The 21,608-nt window shown below is 46.9% G+C and overlaps 1 long non-coding RNA gene across 3 annotated transcripts; it reads right to left on the reverse strand.

Moving 5' to 3' along the window:
* Positions 1 to 2,710: 2,710 nt before the first annotated feature.
* On the reverse strand, positions 2,711 to 15,303 carry LOC135372369 (uncharacterized). Of its 3 annotated transcripts, none has more exons than XR_010415971.1 (5): positions 15,206 to 15,303; positions 13,694 to 13,892; positions 12,253 to 12,379; positions 7,595 to 7,741; positions 2,711 to 2,799 (listed from the first exon to the last, which is right to left on the reverse strand). It is a non-coding gene; the product is annotated as an uncharacterized LOC135372369 (long non-coding RNA). The 3 variants fall into 3 exon arrangements; XR_010415970.1 differs by lacking the exon at positions 2,711 to 2,799 and adding an exon at positions 5,166 to 7,091; XR_010415972.1 differs by lacking the exon at positions 7,595 to 7,741 and having other exon boundaries at positions 2,756 to 2,799.
* Positions 15,304 to 21,608: the final 6,305 nt, after the last annotated feature.

Genomic DNA, 21,608 nt, shown 5'->3' on the forward strand with positions numbered 1-21,608 from the left:
TTCCGATTCTTTCTCTATTCATACAGCATGGGAGTGGAACTCTCTTCCCCGTAACATCGTCACCATCCCGGACATCTCTACATTTCGACTTTACGTGCGCCATATGTTTCTTGTTTTGTTTAACATTTGTTACACATTACTGTATTACTTATATGTGTTCCAAATAGTACGACGAACTTGCCACACATGTAATACACACAGCCACACAGATAATTTTATGGTTTTTTGCTTATGTACGGTGCCTTCTTGGCCCTGATGGCATAAAATAAATACATAAATAAAATAACAGAATTCCCGCCGTAACTGAACCCACGTCCTAGAAGCCAACATTTGTTAACAGTGCGAGGAAAAAAGTCGAGGAAAGCCGAGAATTCGTCATTTGAAAAGATATTGAATGCCAAAATCGCTCTACCGTCAGACCTGCCATATTCTTCCGGATTTTTCTTTTCTCGGGACCTACGGCAACTCGAGAAAGAATACTTTCTCTTCTATGCTCAAACTGAGTCAGGCTACAACATAGTTTTTTTTTCTCCATAAAAATCACTGATGGTGTCCAGAGCACCTTGCCTGAGTTGAGATGGAACACATAGACACTTTAGTGCGGCCTGATTTCACCACACACACACACAACCTACATGTCTACAGGGCGTTTCACGAAAATCCGCCGGCTGAATAATTAGTGAACAGATGGCGCTAGCGAAGAAATTTCTTTTAGGTAAATACCATTGGGACATCGGCTATGAACTGAGTAGTGAGCGGCTCATTTCCGTAGAACTTTACTTCGCGCGCTTACAGAGCCTCTGTTTTATGCATCGGGACCTTCAGTGAAAAATATTTTCGAGTAATTAATTCGGCAATTAATCCGTTTACATATCTCTTGCGCGGAGCAGCGCACCAATACGCTCTTTGGATCAGCTATCAGGCTGTGGATTTCCTGTTCACCCGCCTGGTTGACACACGGTGTGACAGAAGATAAGAAAAGGCCGCAAGAGAGGCTCCGGTATTCCTTCTCAAAGCGACTGGTAAACAGCACTGGCGGTTCTGTCCTTCCGTGTGAGAGATAACGAGCTCTTATCATGTATGATGACGAATGCCCATCGAGCGCTGTGAAATAGTGGGATACACTCGTAAAAATTAACTGCACCACATAGCATGCCTCTGGCCAACTATCGTCCCGAATGACAATGTCGCCCGATTTGTTAAAGAGAGCAGGCGGAGCATTTTATTTGTTTATATTCGCCTTTCATCATTTGTACAACAAAAAAGAAAGAAAACAATACACGCCTCCCTCCTATATTCATCAAACCAAGGGAGAGAACGTTGTCATTCGGGATGATGGTTGGCTAGGATTGTGCATGTGGTGAAGTTCATTTTCAAGAGCATAGAAAAGGAGAAGGAATACCAAAGCATCGCCTGCTCACTTGCGGCTGTTCCTTATCTTTCGTCACCCCCGTCTGTCAGACAGGCGGATGAACATGAAATTGACAGCCGGATAGAGCACATTTGTGCGCTGCTCCACGCACGAAACCGATAGATGTAGAAAGAACTATATATGTAAACCGAAACCAATTAATTACTCGAAGAAATCAATAAGTGTCGACGCATTTTTTTTTCTTGCAATATTTTTCACTGAAGGTCCCGATACGTAAAACAGGTTCCGTAAGCGTGCCAAGTAAAGTTTTAAAGTTAGTGAGTTAGTTTAGTTAAGTTAGTAAAGTTAATAAGCGTATGCAATTGACCCGCTGACTACTCAGTTCATAGCCGATGCACCAAGGATCTTCGGAATTTCCGAAGCCGATGTCCCAAGGAATTTCTTCGATGGTGCCACGAATTATCCAGCTTTGGAGTTTCGTGAAGCACCTTGTATAGAGTAAATAAGCTCACTGTATTGGCCAGGAGAAAATCCCTTCGTCTTAAAGGCCAGAAAGGAGGAACCTCTGTTCGCGAAAGTGTCGACCGATTGATCGGAAACGAACACTATAAAATGTAGTCACTCCCCCACGCCGCTTTGGGCATGGCATGCTTGACATCCATTCTCCTTTTATGCGACATTGTTTATAATTTGGCCCGTTCGCAATGTCGCATATATGCGGATATTCGCCTTCTTTTCAATACCGAAGCTAATCACATCCAATACGAGATTCTATATTCGATTTAATTTCGGATGTTTTAATCCGAACTGGATATAAAGTGAAACCTACCATGGTCGATTCATTCCCTGGCTCATTCATTTCCATAGCAAAATTAGGATTCACGACTTTTAGGATAGAACGGCCTTTGCTCTACGGTATTGCAATATACGTACTGTCTCCGAGAGGATATCCACCTGGCCGTACTCAAAACGCAAATGCAAATGCGACACTTCTCATAGCTTTATATTAGAGTCCATACTAATGGACTTCGGCTTTCCAGCTTTCGCTTAAGACTTTGGCTCAGCCATCACGCAAGGCAGCATAACACAGCCCCTACGCTGTCTAACAGGGCAGGAAGACTGCAGGCAGGAGTCATGGATGGAATATCATATATTGCATCATATCACATCAGATTGCTTCACGGCCATGTAAACAATACTCCGCACCCAAATGGTAATCACATTCTTTACCCATGAGCTTATCAGCAGGAGTCTCTGCAGTTTCTCCCGGCGTAGTTCTTGTTCATATTAACTTTTGCAAACTTCACAACGCCAAAGTCACCCTTGGAATCTACGAATGCTGGGGGTGCTGAACACAGGTAGTGAAAGTGGACGTCGAAGGTGACGTAGCCGCCCGTGAAGCTACAGTTATTGAAAGACCAACACATCTGTCAAGAAAAGAAATATGCTGCCAGCAAATTGTAATGCTTCCTCGCAATTTGTAAAAACTCACTCATTCCCTCAAAAAGGTCTTCGAACTAGTAGCTGTACACTACAGTACAGTATCTAATCCTTCAGAGTCGGAACAATTCCGCATCTACATTTTACATCCGGACTCTTCGCAAACCGACACCCGTTCATGTTAACGAAACCCCGGAAAATCCCTCGTCTTGCCATACTACAGCTACGAGCTCGCTACTTATCAATTATTCACAGACACCCACTTCCCATTTTAGTGCCTGTAATTCTGGAAGGACAAATGGTCTGAATAGAAGGGAGATATGCCCATTATCTGAAGCAATCAGAACAATCTTCGCCTTATAGCAGAGTTCGAGGTAAACTGTTACAAGTAACTCGTTCCTTTTTCAGGTAACTTTGCCAAAGTCAACCAAACTTTTTGCCAAAACCAACAACTTTGCCAAAAAAAAGCGCCATAAAAGAACCAGAGAAAAGGCAAGAAAATATGTGGACGTGAGTGAAAAGCGAGTTAACTTAAGCTAAGTTCCTTTAATTCGCTTTTCACTCACGTCCACATATTTTCTTGCTTTTTCTCTGGTTCCTTTATGGTGTTTTTTGCCATAAAACGTGTTATTCAATCAATGACATTTTTTTATTCAGGAAGTAGGAAGCGCTGCCATTGAAATCAAGCTGAACCATTGTGCGCCTACTTGGGGTAAGATGCAAAGCGTTCAGATAGACCTCTATAAGAGAAACGCCATCATTACGTTTGTAGACAGAATGAAACCGAAACCAATCTGAAGGAGGGCTGGGTTCCACGAACGGACACTTGTTCGCTGTGTCACATTGAAAGATAAGTGCGCCCGAGGGTCGCGTCCCTTCAAGGGACCATGTCGTAGTCCCCTGAAGACCGTGGCCGTCGGGCGCGACCTTGTTCACCTTTAGCTTCGAGTGTGGTTGAATTCTACTGAACTTTGGGGCTGTCGAAGACTTCGACGTCATTTGTTTACAAATAGGGAGATGTCTATTGTTGGACATAAACGAAAACGATCTAAGCGTGTTGCACTCCTCCGCAGGCAACTCAAGGTCTAACTCAACTTGCCACGCGCGCTGCACCTGCGCAATGTTATTTTGTGTCCGGTGTAACTTGCAAGTAATTCATTATTTTTTAAAGTAACTCAGTAACTGCGAATTACATTTCATGCTGAACAACTTCGTCATTAACTTAGTTTCATTTTGCACACGGTAACTTAGCTTGTAACGAGTTCTTTCTGGCGGGTAACTTCTCAATCTATGCCTTATATATAGGGACGCGGCAGGGTATAGGGACGCTATTCGGTCAAAGCCAGACAGCTTAAGTGCAACTTGCACGTGTTTTCTTTGCACTATTGCAGAACTTATTTATAAGTAAATTTCTTAAGCGGTTCCTGTATGTGCAGAGATAGAGCACGTGCATTTTCCTCCAATTTTCCTAACTTAATATCTGCTTTCGAAGCTCGGACAACACGGCTTCGGTTGGCTTCCCAAGAACAAATTTTGAGAGACTATCCTATCACAGTTTTGAACGAGCAGCGTGTCTCGTATTTTGAACCTAACGTAAAGTTTGTGGTGTAGTACGGCAAACATAGGAACACAAAAAGTCACATAAGCGTATATCGTAGAAGGACACAAAGGAACACCGATGAAGTCGTCGACAGGAAGTTCCAAAGCTTGTTCTCCCGAGAAATGTGTCCCGAAATGTCCTCTTTCGAAGGCAGTGAGAAAATGATTTAGGCTAGTGGACACAATTTAGCAAAGGCTACGACGGTGACAGTGCGGCCATTCGAAGGTTGTGTCACCAAACTGTGGGATCGTACTAGAAATGTCGTCGAGGCACAGGTCAGTGAGAACATCAGGTTTACAGATAGCGCACGCAAGAGATTTAGAAGTCGGTGCGAAGACGACGACGCTACGCGGATGGCGGGCAACTATGGTGAACTAGAAGGACCGGTGTGCTTACCGGCCTATCCACCCCATGGGAGCGCTTGGTCGCGGAAATGGCACTCGGTGACGTTGTTTATGTGTATGCGCTGACGCTCCCAGCGCGCGGAACGATTTTTGTGGTGCTGCGAGATGCTCACGTGTCTTCCTGTGAAAGCCAGAACCTTGCACCTCGTCGACTAATACCCAAAACGTACTGATGCAGGATCCACATCGCGCGCAATCATGATTAGGCAGCGATTGTGATCTTCCCCAGGTGTGGACAAAGTGAGTCTCGGCGACAGAGATCAACAACGCATACACTTGTCCCCCACTCGGGAACATGATTACACACTCCAAGATTCAAGGAGGGTTGGCGCAAGTGCAGTGGCTTCCTTTCACCCTCGCCTTCTCGCTACTCGCAGTGCCGCTTCAGGGTTGGCAAGATTGTAGCGATGACAGCCACCCGCACTAAGAAAACAGACAAACGCCGAAACAGACAAAATCGCATTTGTATTAATGTAAATTTATTTCAAGTAGACATCTTAGGCCAGTGTTTTCTTTTAATTTGAAACTTCAGGGGGTATTATGCAAAGCTTCCACCAGACGGCTGCAAACGAAACACCAAGATCACGAGTGGGAAGTGCGGACGGCACGGCGCGCCCAGCGGGATTGCGCGGACCTGGATTGCTGACCGATCCAGATTGTGTGCGACAGTGCGAAAGCAACTGGGCTGGTGGATGGCCTATCGCGGCATCACGAGCCTCGAAGTGTCCCGCATTTTCACTTACTTGCGGTGTTTGATGATTTTTGCATGATGTTTGCAACGTCACATTACGAATACAAACGCATAACAACATCTTTGAATGCCTAGTGAAACTCTCCATTGCTGAGCATAAAAATAAAGTTGTTGGTGTATGTTGTTGGTGTCACACACCCTTTTAGGTATTAGATTCTCGGCAATTTCAAACACTCTGAACGTAATAGCACGTATCGCTATGTTTCCGAACATGCTGCAGCTAGAAGCTAATCTCAGCGGGAACGACAAGGAATTACGTGACGTACGGAGCATATACCACGATATTTTACTTTTCCACTTAAATTTATATATTGTATTAAATCTCAGCGGGTCACCGCCACTATGTGCGAAAGTTATTCACCGAAAAGAATTGCAAGGACGTGTACGTGCGCACACAACTTCCATTCATTCACTACAAGCAGCGTGGGACGGAGTGTACAATGAAATCCAAGCCAACCACGTAGATCAAAATACTGTAGCGTATACTTCGCACCCTTCTTGTAACGTGCAAAACAGGAGAATCGTAGAGTGACATTTTCTTCGTGTGCGTTGAGGCGCTACCTTTACCATACATTAAAAGCAAAAACATTACTGCCAACTGCTGAGTGGAACCCCTGCACAACTTCAAGCTCGCTCGTTGTTAGCAGATTATCAACATTATGACTGCGCAGCGCAGCGCATTAAGTGCACAGCGTGATGCACCAGCACGCGCACATCTTCTTTTCCCTCGAATTTGCAGCGTACTGCTTCAATTTCGCAGGTACTCCCGTGTTATCTGCGGTGCTCTTCGCACATGGGGCTACGAGGGCGCGCGCAGCGACAGCGAGCACAGTCCTTCGTAGCCACCTGTCTGCAGGCCCGTCGGCGTGACCCATAAGCTAACCTCTTTCATCGAGCCACTCATTTCTTCCATTAAGTAGTCAAGCCTATCCGGGATAATTGCCCGAGATATACCGACACGCAAGGGCAGCGTGGCTCTCACACGAAGAGCACAGAAAAATTTCTGCGCCCTTCATAGAGTGTCCGCAAATGAATACCTTTTTTCAGGCAGAAAGCTGACAAACACCGCTGTGGAGCACACCCCTGAGATGTTGCGTTTTATGAAATACGCCATTTGACACGGCGCTTCTGTAGAATACACCATTAGAAACTATCGTTTGGAACTTGCGCCACAGAGGCTTCTGATACACACTGAATACGGGGTGCCGCAGCTAACATATTTTTAAAGAAATATGTATATCACTTTTTTCCTAGATCAAATCTATTGCAATATAATATATGCTGAAGGGCACTCCTTAGGAGGGCACTAGCAAACTCGAAAGCAAAGCAAAGCTACAAAGTTGTCCGAATGAGAGCATCTGGTCCCTTCGGTCACCTGATACCAGAACAGTTTCCAGAAAAAAAGAGAAAAAAAAAACGTTCAATAAATCGTCCGCATCTTCGGAGACTCGTCTTTCCATCACCCCCAGTGTGGGAGGGTGAATAAGCGCAGTGCTGTCTCATGCGTCGAAGATGAGCTCTAACCTGCAGAAAGAAAACAAAAACAAATGTACCCTGTGACATCGGAACTGCCCTTATGTTGGGTTGTATTTTCTGTTTTCTGTTAATGTTCTTCCAGAACGCAAGAGGCGATTGTGTGGTCTTTCCCTCTCTCACACTGGGGATGAAGAAAGACGCGTCTCTAAGACGCGCAATGAACAAAATGAAAAAAATGCGTTCCTTCACGATTTGTTTTGCGGACGATCTATCGAAAGATTTCTTTTTCCGAAAACCGCTCCGGTATCAGAGGACCGAAAGGACCAGATGTTCTCATTTGGATAGCTTCGTAGTTTTTATAATAGATAATTTTTGAAAGTAAATTAAGACATTGCCTTAGGAGTTTACTAATGCCCTTATAAGGAGTGCCCTTCAGCATATGCTATATTGCGCCTCGGAAAGGTCATGCATATATATTTTTAACAATATGTTCGCATTGTTCGAATATGTCCGGCTACTGAGATAGAGGGCCTTCACAATTATATGCATACCGTTTTCGACATAGAACAATCCGAGTCGTACGCTACTGTGAAAGTGTTGTCAAACGTACGGCCCCCTTGGTCGAGTCGGGTGGTGTCGGTTTCAAGGTGCCCCTGATTTTCGGTTACTACCCTATGATATAGTCCATTTTGGCACACCTGAAAATAAGGACTCAACGTAAAAATAAATAGATAAAATGGTACACATTATCATTCAGTATACAGTATTGAAATCGCTTACTAACCAACCTTACCAACTTTCTAACTAAATTTCCCTGCCGTATGTAGAACATAGACCCTGATGTCTGAAACAGGATTGTGACAGTGAAAACCCATTTCACGTCACACTTAAAAAGACTATCCCATTCGGAAACGCGTGCACGAGAAAGATAGCCCTCCTCGGTAGCTCAATCGGTAACGTGTGGACTTGGTGAGCTCAATATCGCCGGTTGAAACTCGACCGAGGAGTGTAGCAATGTGGGAGAGGTAAACATTGATTCCAGCACCGTGTGTCGGTGTTGTACGACGCACGTCGAAAAAACCCCAGCTGGTCGAAATCATCCGCTATCCTACACTGTGGCACGTGGAACATGTCGCTGTATTACACGCAGACAACCCTTGCATAAAAAATCACTTCCATTATTATAATTTTATGGGAACGATGCGGTAATGTTCGGCTCCCACTGCAGCTTAGGACCTCAGGACGTGAAATAGGGCACGCTAACGGGAGAGCAGCCCAGACGATTGTCTCGTCTGCTTCCAGTTTTCGCCGCAATATACTAATGAGGAACTCGCCTGGTCATTTCCTTGCCATTTTCTTTCTCTTTTATTGCCAGAAACCGAGCAGGCGTTTTCCTTGGTGAAAGCGAACCATTCTGGCATCTTCACCAGCTAACACTTTTTTCACCCAGCCTCGATATAACCGGGCAGTGCGTTACGGTAACTATATACGGTGTTGTCACATTCGCACCGCGAGCGTGGCGCGAGCCCGCATTGGCCCACACGCCGAAGTTCACGTGGGTTAGCAGACAACGATACCCGAAGACAAACATGATTAAAGCTGTTAAAATAGCTAGATTCCCGGCTGAATTCGGGTGGACAGGATTCGGGTGGTCCAGCGTGGTCGCCGACCTCGCAATTTCCGAGCTCAGGCGGCGTTGCCACGAAATGACCAGCGAAAAATCCTCGGTAAATACGCCGCTTACCAATGTGAACACGGTGTTTCCCTCCTGGCTGTACGAGCACGTCCGACGCTAACCCAGATGATTTAAAAGCATTTTGAGGGACCTGTTCTGATGGCAAAACCGGAATCAGATGACTGACCTCTCTATGATCGTCACATATCACTTGGAAGACCTTGTTGGGAGGATCGCTGTGTTCAGTAAAGGTTCCCGGGAGCAACAATGTTCGCGTCAAGCAACTGCTCCCCTGCTTCTCGTGCTCCTGGAGCAGCTATTAAACGGCACTTGGGCGCTTGAAATCGCTCGCTTTGCGCTGCCGTTTCTCCTCTTCTATATTTTCTCGTCTCTGTGCTGCCGCCCCAAATAAACCGTTCTCTCTCCTCGACACGTGTTCGATCTGGTAGAAGCGGAGTGCCTTGACACTTGCGTTCGGCCGCCGTCATTGCAGCCGACTGCGTTCAGCATTGCGTTATGTTGAACGCTTACTTGATTTAATTTAATTTATGAGGATTTGATCGTTTAGTAAACCTAGACGACGTGTGGACGGACGTTCCACTTTGCTCAAGACGCAACGGGCTGATTGGTCGTGGTTCAGAAAAGAACTGTTTCATTCAATCAGATAGGACCCCTTCCCAGTCCGATACATGGAACATATCTTCCCAGGTCTTTAGTTAGTATGGTTTTAGGGAATATTTGTACCAGAAACAGCGTCAATCCAATTTGATTGACAAATCCTAGTCAACAATAAACGAAGGGTTTCACAAGGAAACTCACGATAACAGCGATACATCACCCGTTATGTTGTCAGACTTCACCCAAACAAACGCAAGGACACCGACGACAGCACCCGAATGACACTTCCAGAATTTGACATCACCGCGTGGTACGCTGCAACCCGGTAGCCGTCACCAAAATCTACCGTGTCTGACCGCCTGATTGATGCCGAGAAAGGTGTAGCTTGCACCAAAAAGAATGAATTACTACACTCTAAGGGAAAAATGTAGAATTTTCTACCCATCTCGGTAGAGATGTACTGCAACCACATTTCTACTCAAATTTTACATTTTGGGTATAACTGCAGAGTAGAAACAAACTACAGAGTAGAAACTGTCGATCTACCCCGTTGGGTAGAAAATTCTACCTTTTTTTTTCTTAGACCAAATGTGCGAGAGACGAGCAAGGGAAGTGGCCGGCGCCGCGTACATACCCGAGGAGGAGATGGCGCACGTGGGTTGGCCAGAAATGGTAGAAATACTGTCGTTCTACCAGGAAGGGAGTTGCCTGTTTGGGTAGAAACTTCTACTTTTTTCCTTAGAGCGTACAAGCTGTAGATGAACGCATGTGCAGGAATAGCATTAGTGTTATTGATTTTAACTTAATTGCAGTGCATACGGGACCCAGTTACTGGGATGTTACGGGATTAAATTGTCGAACGCACTACATCGGCCGCGTAAAACCGAGAGGCATTTCTTGTACGCCACTCCGCATATTTTCTCGTACGATAACGTACAGTTCGGTATTTGGCTATCTTACAAGCATTTCTGGCCACATCATGTATCTTCTACCTGAGGCTCATGTGGTCGGTTGGTCGCGTCTATGTTTCCGCAGTTTCTTTCCATGGATACTTGAATAGTTCACTGTACGTATGTAACCGTAATGTGAGTGAGCGGCGTGAACAGGCAGGTGGCGGTATTGATTCGGGCCCCCACGTCTTATTGCTGTTTCTAATAACGAGCACAAACGCGCAAATACTTATAAAACAATTGGATCCGACCACAGGCAGATTGTTTCTTTATCTCTTTTTTTTTGGGGGGGGGGACCTGCCTTGGACAGCATACTACTGCACTAAGGTCAACTGCAAAAACTACATATATGTGGGTCAGGACTTTCCCCCTCCCTTGATCCACGGCTTGATCCAACATACCGCTGTGCCCGCGGCAGAGAACCAAACAGTGCAGTGTGTCATTCGCTGTCTGTTCCCACGCTGGTTTTTCCAACAGACGTTGGGTGCTTCTCGTTTCCTCATAGAACAATGCTGCATCTAGTATTCCTCATTTTCGAGGAGGACACCTATCACAAAAAGCGTCACTGGTGACACTATCCTTTTCGCTATTGAGGAAATTGTCTCCTTTCCTTTAGAAGGCGAGGTAGGGCGCAGACTGACTGGCATAACGATTAAAAGGAAAAAGACCGGGTGACACGGAACAAGAACGACACAACCGAAGTGAGAATTCTGTGTGTCGTTCTTGCACCTTGTCTCTCGGTCCTTTTTCCTTACCCCTATAACGTTCAGTGTTCGAACCATGACAGTCAATCTCGGCTTACCAATTCTTTTGGAATGGCCTGGGTGACACTCTGGCATGGAGCAATGGGTGGTCTCCTAATATCCTTGTCTTTGTAAGTGGTTATAAGGGCCGCAGCGCTAAACGAGAGCAATTCCGTTGATTTCAAAGGCAGTGGTTGGAACCCAGTCACATGCCTGAATGCCGGCGAGTCAATCCCCAAGAACAGTAATGGCTCCAAAGGGGAGGTAGCTTGAACATCCACGCTTATATGCATGGGGTGAGCACACATCTTGCTTAGCTTACAGCGTATGAACACCTCGTTCAGGAAAACTCGCGGCTTTTGCCCTTCTTTTGCCGATGCTAAACCGCAGTACCACAGTTGGGAAAGGTGGAGCAAAAATCTAGCGCACGTGCGTTGCCAGGCATCTTCTTATCGACACCGTCTGTCGAGCTGGAAACGCGCCTCGATCTTTGCCGAAAGACCAAATGGCATGGCTGATTGGACAAAAACATCCGTTCGTTTGTTTGAGGTCGTGGGAAAGAATTCTTCTGCCGGATGTGCTCTCCCGTTTTCCTGCAGACCTTCCAGACGCATGTCGGCAGTTACCTCTGAACTCGGCCCACGACGCGTACTAACCTGCTCGTCACAACTGTTCTGTCCAGCTGTGCACGGCTGCATACTCCACTCATAGAAACAGTTGTTTTGCGGCAATAACAGCGTCTCCGTCAGTTGACTGCGGAATCGCTGCAATTTCCTGTGCAAGTTTCCCACGTGCATTTATCTATCAAGTAGACGACGCAATTGCTCAGGAGAAAGAATGTTCTCCCGTACAAAGTCGGTCACCCTGCCAGCGTTCCGGTCTGGGCCAGCGACTGTATATTTTACTATAGCCCTGTTTCACCAACAGAGATTAACATTTGAACCGAGATCAGCAGTCCCTGAACTTGATTGTAACCCTGAACTCTACTTCACCAAGAGTAGTTATTGTCAGTAAGACATTCAGCACATATCTGACTAACGTTGCTAAAAGGAATTAAAGTGCTAATTTCAAGGTTTAGCTACCCCTGACCTTAGTTCGAAGTTAACCAGCGTTGGTGAAACCGGGCCCATGGCATTTTGCGAGTGACATTATTTCCATCGGACAATAGTACCGATGCGACGGATTTTTTCAGTTTCCGAACATTAGACAAAAACGTTGCTTACGAATGACGACTGCATAACGGCATGCCAGGTCTATCCCAGGGTGACGGTCCTGTAGTCCAGCATGCGTATGGGTCCGTTATATTACGATTGAGAGTTGTTCGGTACACTTGCGTCTGGCTTAATTCCTCTGTAAAGAGAAACTGCTGTCATGAGAAGCAGCCAGAAGCACATACCGCATATTCTGTAGCTACTAGGCACTGACACAAGACTTACGGGACATTCATTTCGGCGCACTAGGGAGCCTATTCCATTCAATAGCAGCAACCGAACAGTAATGTTTGTCCACACCGTCTACACTCGCACAATACGAACGTGGACGACATGGATACACAGTAAAAATGATTGGTAGCTGAAAATTGTGGCCAAGTCGCGACTGTTAGTGTGTGGTGGTGGAGATGGTACCCGGTACGAGGAAATCCCACGGTGAGCGCGCCATTTCAGACTGCCTTTGCCACGCTATCCATCATGTTCTAGCGTCTGATGATACGCAGACGATGTGGTTTATTCTCCGGGAAGAATGAATTCACATGCCCGTATTCAGCAGTCCCACTTAGCCACTGGGTTTGTGACGTTTGGTCACGTCTGGTTTAAATTGATCGCGTGAGAACGTCCGCAAATCACGAACCACCCCCCTGCTATTCTAACCCGACTGCCGTGAGGCCCTTGGCGGCCTCCATGGAGTTTGTGTGGACAGCGCATAGACTTTTTTCGCATAAATTTTGCGGCGAAACATATGTAAGTTTACACTTGTAAAGCTACTAGAAGCGTTCGTAAGGCGGATATTGTTGCACTCCAATCAATATTTGCCCTCAATGTCTCATTTTGTTCGCCGTTCACACGACGTAAACCCGGCGCTCTAGCGATGGTCTAACTCCCATGTATTTGCATAGGACTGCTTTAAACTAGGGGTGGGGGTGGTTTAAAGCCGGTCTAGCGCGGATCAGCTGTGGATCAGCATTTAGAGACACAACCCAAAATATTTTTTGCTAGATACTCTTGCCTAGTTTTCAAGTCGAAATTGCACAAATTAAGGAAAAAGAACGTTGTGATGGACCCGTAAGCGAAGTAAGTGAGGTAATAAACCCCCCGCCAATAAAAAGTTATTTATCGGTATGGACTGGAATTTTGAAATCCGCTCTGCAAATTTACAACCGATATCGTCCACGTTAGTGATGTCAACATTGGCAGCTACACACAAGTCGGTGAAGACGGTGAAGTCGGTCACACACGGTGAAGAACATGAAGTAACACACATCATCCAGTGTTTGAAATGTTATCTGAACGACTGAGCTGACGCAAGCAAGAAATTTATGAGGCAAAGCTCGGGAAGAAAGGACATTATATATTAGCAGTGATGCGGTGAACAGAATTCACAACGTACAAACAACAGTTCTGCACCGATAATCATCAATATCAAGGATTTACAATATAAACCACTTACGTGGTTTCAAGGTGGTGGTAGTAGTAGTCGTTGTTGTGGTAGTCGTGGTAGTGGTAGTCGTAGTAGTAGTCAATTGGCGACGTGGTCGCAGTCGCCGTGGTGTGGGTTGTCTTGGCTAGCACAATGGTAGTAATCGCCGTCGTAGTATCAACGAAAACTTCCCGAGTGGTTGCCTTCGTCGTGGTCAGAGTTAGGCTTTCTACTAAGAATAGCAAAATTAGTAGCCACGACACAATCGCTTCACTTGAATTCTGTTACGCTAAAACATTCCATCTCGGGATATTGCTCGATAACAGCACTGATAACGTGATCTCAAACCACAGCGGTGAAAGAATAACACGGCGCAAGGTGACTCGAGTGCCTGGCCTTCGCAAAACGCACGCGTTACGGGCCAAGGAGTAATGTCCAGACCGAACAGAAAAGCTACTTTATTTTCTCTATGATATGGTACAGGCGCCGCCACCCTTAACCGTAGCGCGGCATGACAAGCACGCACGGATCACCTACTCAGTGAGCTCTCTGCAGACACCGCAGCGGTAAGAAAATCAGTATACGAGGAAAAATATCAGTGTTTCTTTGGCGTATTTGCATCCGCACAGATACATTACGAAATATTTCCTCACCACCATGAAACAACATACAAAATTATCTGATAACACATATCATAGTGAACAGAACGCTCAGAGCAAACATGGGTGGGCCTACAGTGTTTGCATATGGCTCAAACTTATTTCAGAATATTGTTCCTCTCAAGCTCGCCCTTCCGCAAACCGGCATTAAGATAAAGCGTGGTAGATAACGCACACGCGCGGCGGTTATTGTGCCTGTTTTGCGAGGGCGTAAGGTGATACTGTACAGCAGGTGATCCATTCGTACCATGCCGATTACCCTGAGCTCAACCGATCGAGGGGAGGCGCTCGTGTACCATGGTCTTAGAGCCTCCACCCCAGCATCGGCGCAAGGCGGCGCTGACATACAAGCAGGCCACGCGCTCCCGCGCTACGGTTAAGGGTGGCGGGGCCTGTACACAGCTCCACCTGTTCATCTACGAGGGGTCGACAGCGTCCGCCGCTGACCCCCGCGGTTGATGGAGCCTACGAAGACTATTGTAATTGACAATGTATTGAAATCATAGTCGCAACATTGTGAAGGTTCGACAAAATCGTGAACCATAGAATGAATCTGACATAGCATCCACTGTTCCACATGTTACATTAGTAGTCTACCACAAGTGTTGGTGCTGGTGTTACAAGCATAAAACTTACTACAGTGTTAAGTCTTCCCATTCGAAGATTCGATCTATGTCAACGATATGTCTTAACCTGCTGCTCAAGTTTACTCATAGTTCGAAGAAAGGAAAATTTACGCATAAAGTGCGCCTCGGCTTCTGCTTGGGAGTTAAACATTCGCGAAACTGCGAACGGTATATACTGTGCTATAAAACGCGCATGAGATGCGTGTATCTTGACAGATATAGCAGCATGCACACAAAGCTTTTAACGTAACACTCGCCTTCCAGAAGGTGCAACGGGAAGCGGGATTATGTGAGCCAAAGAAACGACATCCGTTGAGGTTCACTCAGGACTGAACGGCGACTGGACTGTTGGAACTTTTTCTTCTTCTTCATGAGCTCGCGCTGCTTCCTTCTGCTTCTTCTTCATGACAGATACCGGCCGCTTTCAACAGATGTATGCTTTCACAGCGCCAGCGCAGCCCTCCTCGGTAGTTTAGTCGGTGACGTGTTGGCTTGCTGAGCTCAAGCTCGGAGGTTCGATCTCGGCCGAGGACGGCAGCATTGTAGGGCAGGTAAAACGTTTCAATCTGCTAGATCCCTTGCAATCAATCTAACCTCCTTACTGAACCGGCGTCGCGATTATTATACGAACGAGAGTGTACAGTGTGACGCCACCTCAAGTCTTGGTTTGTCGCCTAGATTAGTGTCCTTGCGCATGGTGGAGGGCAATATACCAATGGAAACAATAGGTGGATGCAAGCTAGCTGGTTGTACAATGCGCAAGAATTCGAGACAAAACATAAAGCAGCCTTCACCTGCTCATATCTCAATAGGGTCCATGCATTGGAAATCTAAAAGCCCGTGCAACAGCGCTCTAATTCGCTGGTGGCACGTTTGCTGTGGCAGCGCAAATCACCAGGGCGTGAGTCGTGACGTTGCCCACATACGTGAGGCCAACAACGGCAAGCCCTATCACCACCACCACCACCACCACCACCACCGCAAATCACCTTTGTGAGGCCGACAAAGCCGAGTCCTTTCACCACCATCGTGAGTCTCTTAAAGGCACTATGAAATGATAATTTTCGCATTTTCATCAGGAAGAAAACACTTTTCTGAGTCTGGAACCAAAGTTTTACCTTCGTCATGCGAGGAGTTTTCTCGGGAGCGAATTAAAACGGAGCCGCGAAGGGAGTACAGCTGGCGCCACGCCGTGTAGAGCTGCCGCACGAAAACACCCTGAGTAACTTGACGCGAACCAAGATTGGTTCCGCGACACGTCATTGTGACGTGCGTGGTCCCGCCAGGAGCATGCGCCGTACGATCCAGGCTATGCGTTCATCGATAGTGGAATTCTCGATGACGCCAGCTTCCGCGCGATGGTCGCATTCTATCGCAGTCGTATCCTGTGGTTTTCGCCGACATACCGAGACGATGTTGGGTGGTTGGCTGCCCTAATTCAAGTCAATATCCGCCGAGCATCCAGTGTCATATGCTTCTCAGTGACGAGACGGACAGCGTTTTCATGCCAGGAAGCAATCGGACCGCCGGAATGGAAAGAAGGCGCAGTTCCATCGACTGCCCGTGTATGTAGCGAACATTTCCATGATTGCGATTACGAAAGAGACGCTTAAGCTATTCAACGTATTGGATACCAAGCTAAGTGTCGTTTGAATAAAGTTGTAGTGCCATCACAGTACCTGTCCACACCGGGGAAAGAACATCCACCTAAACGGCGCAAAAGTGTGAGTATTTTAGTTATTGGGGCAAACGAAGTTGGGACCTTGTGGTCTGTGGGGCTCTAGGTCCAGGTGTGTTCCTGTCTACGCCATCTGCAGTGTAACTCAGCAGAGTGGCATATATAACCTAGAATGGTAACAGCAAGATGTTAGTTCGGGCCACAATCGCCGCCGACTGCAGAGTCCTGAAGAAGTCAGGTTGGTTTTTATCGGTGTACGATATCAACGCAAGCAGACTTGTTTCCGAGGCTGCGAGCAGGTCACAGACCCAGTGCACACGTGAATGGCAAAGTCCCTTTCGCTCTAGGTCCAGGTGTGTTCCTGTCTACGCCGTCTGCAGTGTAACTCAGCACAGTGACATATCTAACCTAGAATGGTAACAGCAAGATGTTAGTTCGGGCCACAATCACCGCCGACTGCAGAGTCCCGAAGGAGTCAGAATGTTTTTTATCGGTTTACGATATTAGCGCAAGTAGACTTGTTTTCGAGGCTGGGAGCAGGTCACAGAGCCAGTGCACACTTGAACGGCAAAGTCCCTTTCGCTCTAGGTCCAGGTGTGTTCCTGTCTACGGCGTCTGCAGTGTAACTCAGCAGAGTGACATATATAAACTAGAATCGTAACAGCAAGATGATAGATCGGGCCACGATCACCGCCGACTGCGGAGTCCCGAAGAAGTCAGGTTGGTTTTTATCGGTGTACGATATCAGCGCAAGCAGACTTGTTTCCAAGGCTGGGAGGAGATCACAGATCCAGTGCACACGTGAATGGCAAAGTCCCTTTTGCTCTAGGTCCAGGAGTGTTCCTTTCTACGCCGTCTGCAGTGTAATTCAGCAGAGTGACATATATAACCAAGAATCGTAACAGCAAGACGTTCGTTCGGGCCACGATCGCCGCCGACTGCGGAGTCCCGAAGAAGTCCGGTTGGTTTTTATCGGTGTACGGTATCAGCGCAAGCACACTTTTCCCGTGGCTGGGAGCAGCTCACAGACCCAGTGCACACATGAATGCAAAAGTCCGCTCTAGGCCATGCCACAGGAAACGGAATGCATTGCGAGTTATGGCCACTCGAATGACTGCAGATGGCAGACATACGCGGCGAGGAACCACACTGTAGCACCAAGAGGCCACGTAGGCCACGGAAAGTGAGGGGCAGGTCTACAGATTTGAGTTCACGGACAACACTGAGGAACGTTTAAGCACTCTAGGCCAGTTTACAGGAGATACCCCACTACCATCGAAGACAACACCAAGGATTTTGACCAGAGTTTTCGAGGGTACGCCGTAGGGGGCAACGCGGGAGGGTTCCGCATTAATGTAAACGGCACCGCTCTTAGACCTGTGTAGTTGTGCGCGAGACACTTTACTTTAATCGTCGAAAGCCTTCAGCACAGGTTCAAGGCAAGCTTGCCCTGGTAGCAAGACAGAGATATCATCTGCATACGCGAAAACAGGAGGGGGGCAACCAGCGGGCAACCTCAGAGGGACAGAGAGGGAGCTTAAACGTACGGGGAGCGGGTTCATTGCAACAGCGTACAATACAGGAGAAAAGGGACAGCCCTGCCGTACACCGCGCGAAATCTCAATAGGACGCGATAGACCACCAGCAACGAAGACCAGGCTTTTTCCACCAAGGTACAACACTTCCACAAAGCCAATCCACGCTTCATGGCAAGTGTAAGCTGTAAGTGTGGAAAACAGATACGAATGACGCACTCTGTCAAAAGTTTTAAGTCAAAATTTACTGAGTCAAAATTTCACTTACCGAAACTCAAGCGTCGTCGTCACTACCGCTAGGAGGACGGCAGTAGCGAAGCCTTAGTGCCTATGCGAGAGTTGGTATTCAGAATGTGTTTGCACACCAGAGCGCTGAACCGAAATGTTTTCCGTTTGTTTCTGGTTCGGGTTCGGTTCCGGTTCAGCTGCAGAGTTCACATATATTGGTTCGATTTACCGGTTCAGAGTCTGTAATCCGGTTCCGAACCGGTTCGAGGTTCTAATATGCTACACAATTATAGGTAGCCACTGAACATGATGCAAGATCTCTTGGTTACCTTTTTTATGCATTTATTTTTGTTTTTCGACCAACAGCACCCCCTTTGATCCCTTCCGCGAGCAACGTGCCGCTAATCTAGGCAGGCAGACCGCTCGAATCCTCACATCACCCCATACACACACCAAGCCAAACGGGTAACGGAACTTTTTATATCGGTTCGGTTCCAGTTCATCTCCAACGTGACGCTAGTAATTACGGTTCAGTTCCTTTTGAGTTCCAGCTAAAAATTCCCATTAATTCATGTTTTCGGTTATCGTTTCCTTTCGACGCTCTGGTTTGAAATATGTTTCAGATGCCACTGGAAGCCGGCCCCCCACAAAAGCCCACTACCCCTAAAAAAGCTAAAAGTTCTTGAAGGCGGTATAAGAGGTTCATGACTCAGCAAAATATTCTCGATATCTCGATAAAATTCATGAAAATGACGGCGACTATGATGTTCGTGTGGTGGACAGGTGGTCAGGCTCTGTAGAGAGTTGCACAGAGAGTTGCACTCCACAGCGCAAACGTTGGGGTGCATCCTCCCTGCGCAGCAGGAAACCATGTGTCAAGTGTGTGTGTCCCATCCTGAGTCGGTTCAAAATGACTTCAAACGAACGATTTTCGAAACGGAACCTGGAACTGCGTATGCTACCCCTAATGAGATGTAATTTGTTCATTTTCAGAGAATACGAGTCTCGGTGTCATGCTACATGGATTTTCTTCTTCGGGACCGATCGAAGGTCGTGAGGACCCTCGAAAGGAGTTGTGTCATTAGAAAGAGCAGCAGCTGCTGCTGCAGCATCCGCGAGTTCGTTGCGTCTCCGAAGATGGGCAGTGAACAAAATAAAGAAACAAATGGAGTTCTTCACTACTTCTTCTGCGGACGATCCACTGAACGGCTACGATATCAGCTCCTGATATCGACTGATATCAGGAGCAGATGTTCTCATTCGGACAACTTCGTAGCTTTTATCATTGAAAAGTCGAGTATCGGCTTTTTAGGTAATTAGTCTTTCGACGGCTGAGCAACAGGTGGCCAAGAACGTCCGCCGGCCCAGAGACGACTTAAGTGAAAACAGCATGTCTATAGACCTTATAGTTTTTTTGTGAAAAAGCTGCATCTAAAAGAAAAGACACCCTGTATGTTTTTTTAAAGCAAGGAAAAAGACAAGACGGATGCACCGAGGGGCGAAACGCGAGTCATGGAAGAAGTTCTTCTCATCTCGCTGTATTAAACCTCAACCAAAAATGTGGGTAATAGTGAGGCCCCCTATAAACCGCTTCGAACATTACAAGAAGAGGCCACTGCTCTTGGCAAGCAATTTGAACACACCTCAAGTTCCTTGCATTACACTAGTGATATTCTACAGTAGAAAATGATACGTCCAATTCTGAGCAGAGCAAAAACGCCTTGGCACCACAACACAGCAACTCAAACCAGAAAAATGTTTATTTTTCGCAAAGACTGGAAATGATCTGCAAAGTACGCTAGACGAGGGGAAAAGGAGGGGCGGGAAAAATGAAGGTCAGAGAATACAACTGAAAAGCAGGATGAATTGACACAGACTGAACCCTAAAGTTTGCCTTTATGGAGTTCATCTACCAGCATGCCTCTGGTTACGCAATTTCATCTTTTTAAGTGTTAGCTCATCGTGATGTCTTTTATTCTTTCATGACATGTCGTCTTTTCTGTAGATTACCGGGTTGATGTGAGTAGTAGGGGATGGACTCTCATAGTGCACAACGCTCAACTGGGCTGAACACGATTTAATTAGCAATTAGAGCTAATTGGGACACCCCACATTAATCAGCATCCTCCAGGGAGCCACCACACTAATTGGGGAGCATCTAACTCGTGTCCAGACCAGCTGACCATTGTGCACTATGAGAGCCCATAAAAAAGAAAAAATAGATAGAGATAGAGTGGAGAGAAGAAGTTTAATTGAAGATCAACGGCGCCATCTCGAAGAAAGCGGTCCGGAACGGCCGCTGACCATCGCCGGGAGACGGAGCACAGGGGCAGGTTGCAAAGCCTCGCAGCTATGACTACAAGGTCCGGACATCCTGTGACGTCAGCTGTAACGTCAGCTGTGACGCCATCATGACATGTCTGGGAAAGTTAGGACAGCTCTGAACATGCGAAGAGAAAAACACTCGTAATACAGAGGCTGCCAAAGCAAGGGTATGCTAACCATCAATAGCAATCAACAAAAAGAATTAGTTACACAACAAATCATCCCACCACAACAGGAGCGCAGAATGATGCGACTGCTCCATACGACAGTCAGGCAGAGAACTGACTCGTAATGGTTTTTTCTCCTGTATAAACTCCTGCATCTGCACCCCCTAGCAGTTACTTTCTTAACTAATCTCACACCAAATTATTAAGAATCACGCCTGCGCTACTCTCATTCCCAAGGCAGAAGAAGATAGAAAATGGCGGGAATGCCCGGACAACAGCAACCAGTGCCCGACGTGCACGGGCATGAAAATTGCAAACAAAGCGGGGACAAAGTTGGTGAAAGCATTAGTTACACAACAAATCAGCTCACCACAACAGGACCGCGGAGCGATGCGACTGCTCCATCTGACAGCCAGTCAGAAACTGAGCGAGCGCGGGGACTGCGGAGCAACCGAGTGCACGTCTGCTCTCTGCGACAGCCAGCGAGCAACTGACTGGGACGCCGCGCCGCGGCAGCTACGCATACGCGCGCGCTCTTAGCGCCCTCTGCGGCGACCACCTGTGAGAGGCTAAGAGAGAAGAGCATTCCTGCACCCTCCTCTTTCATTGCTCATTGGTCGTGACGTCATCCCATTGTCTGAAGGCTACACTGATTTTTTTTTTTCACACGGTCGGTCGACACAACTGGACAAGGTCAATCTGCAATGAAGCCATGGCATGACGTCAT

This window comes from Ornithodoros turicata, chromosome 1, assembly GCF_037126465.1.
Source record: "Ornithodoros turicata isolate Travis chromosome 1, ASM3712646v1, whole genome shotgun sequence".
NCBI classification, from domain to species: domain Eukaryota; kingdom Metazoa; phylum Arthropoda; class Arachnida; order Ixodida; family Argasidae; genus Ornithodoros; species Ornithodoros turicata.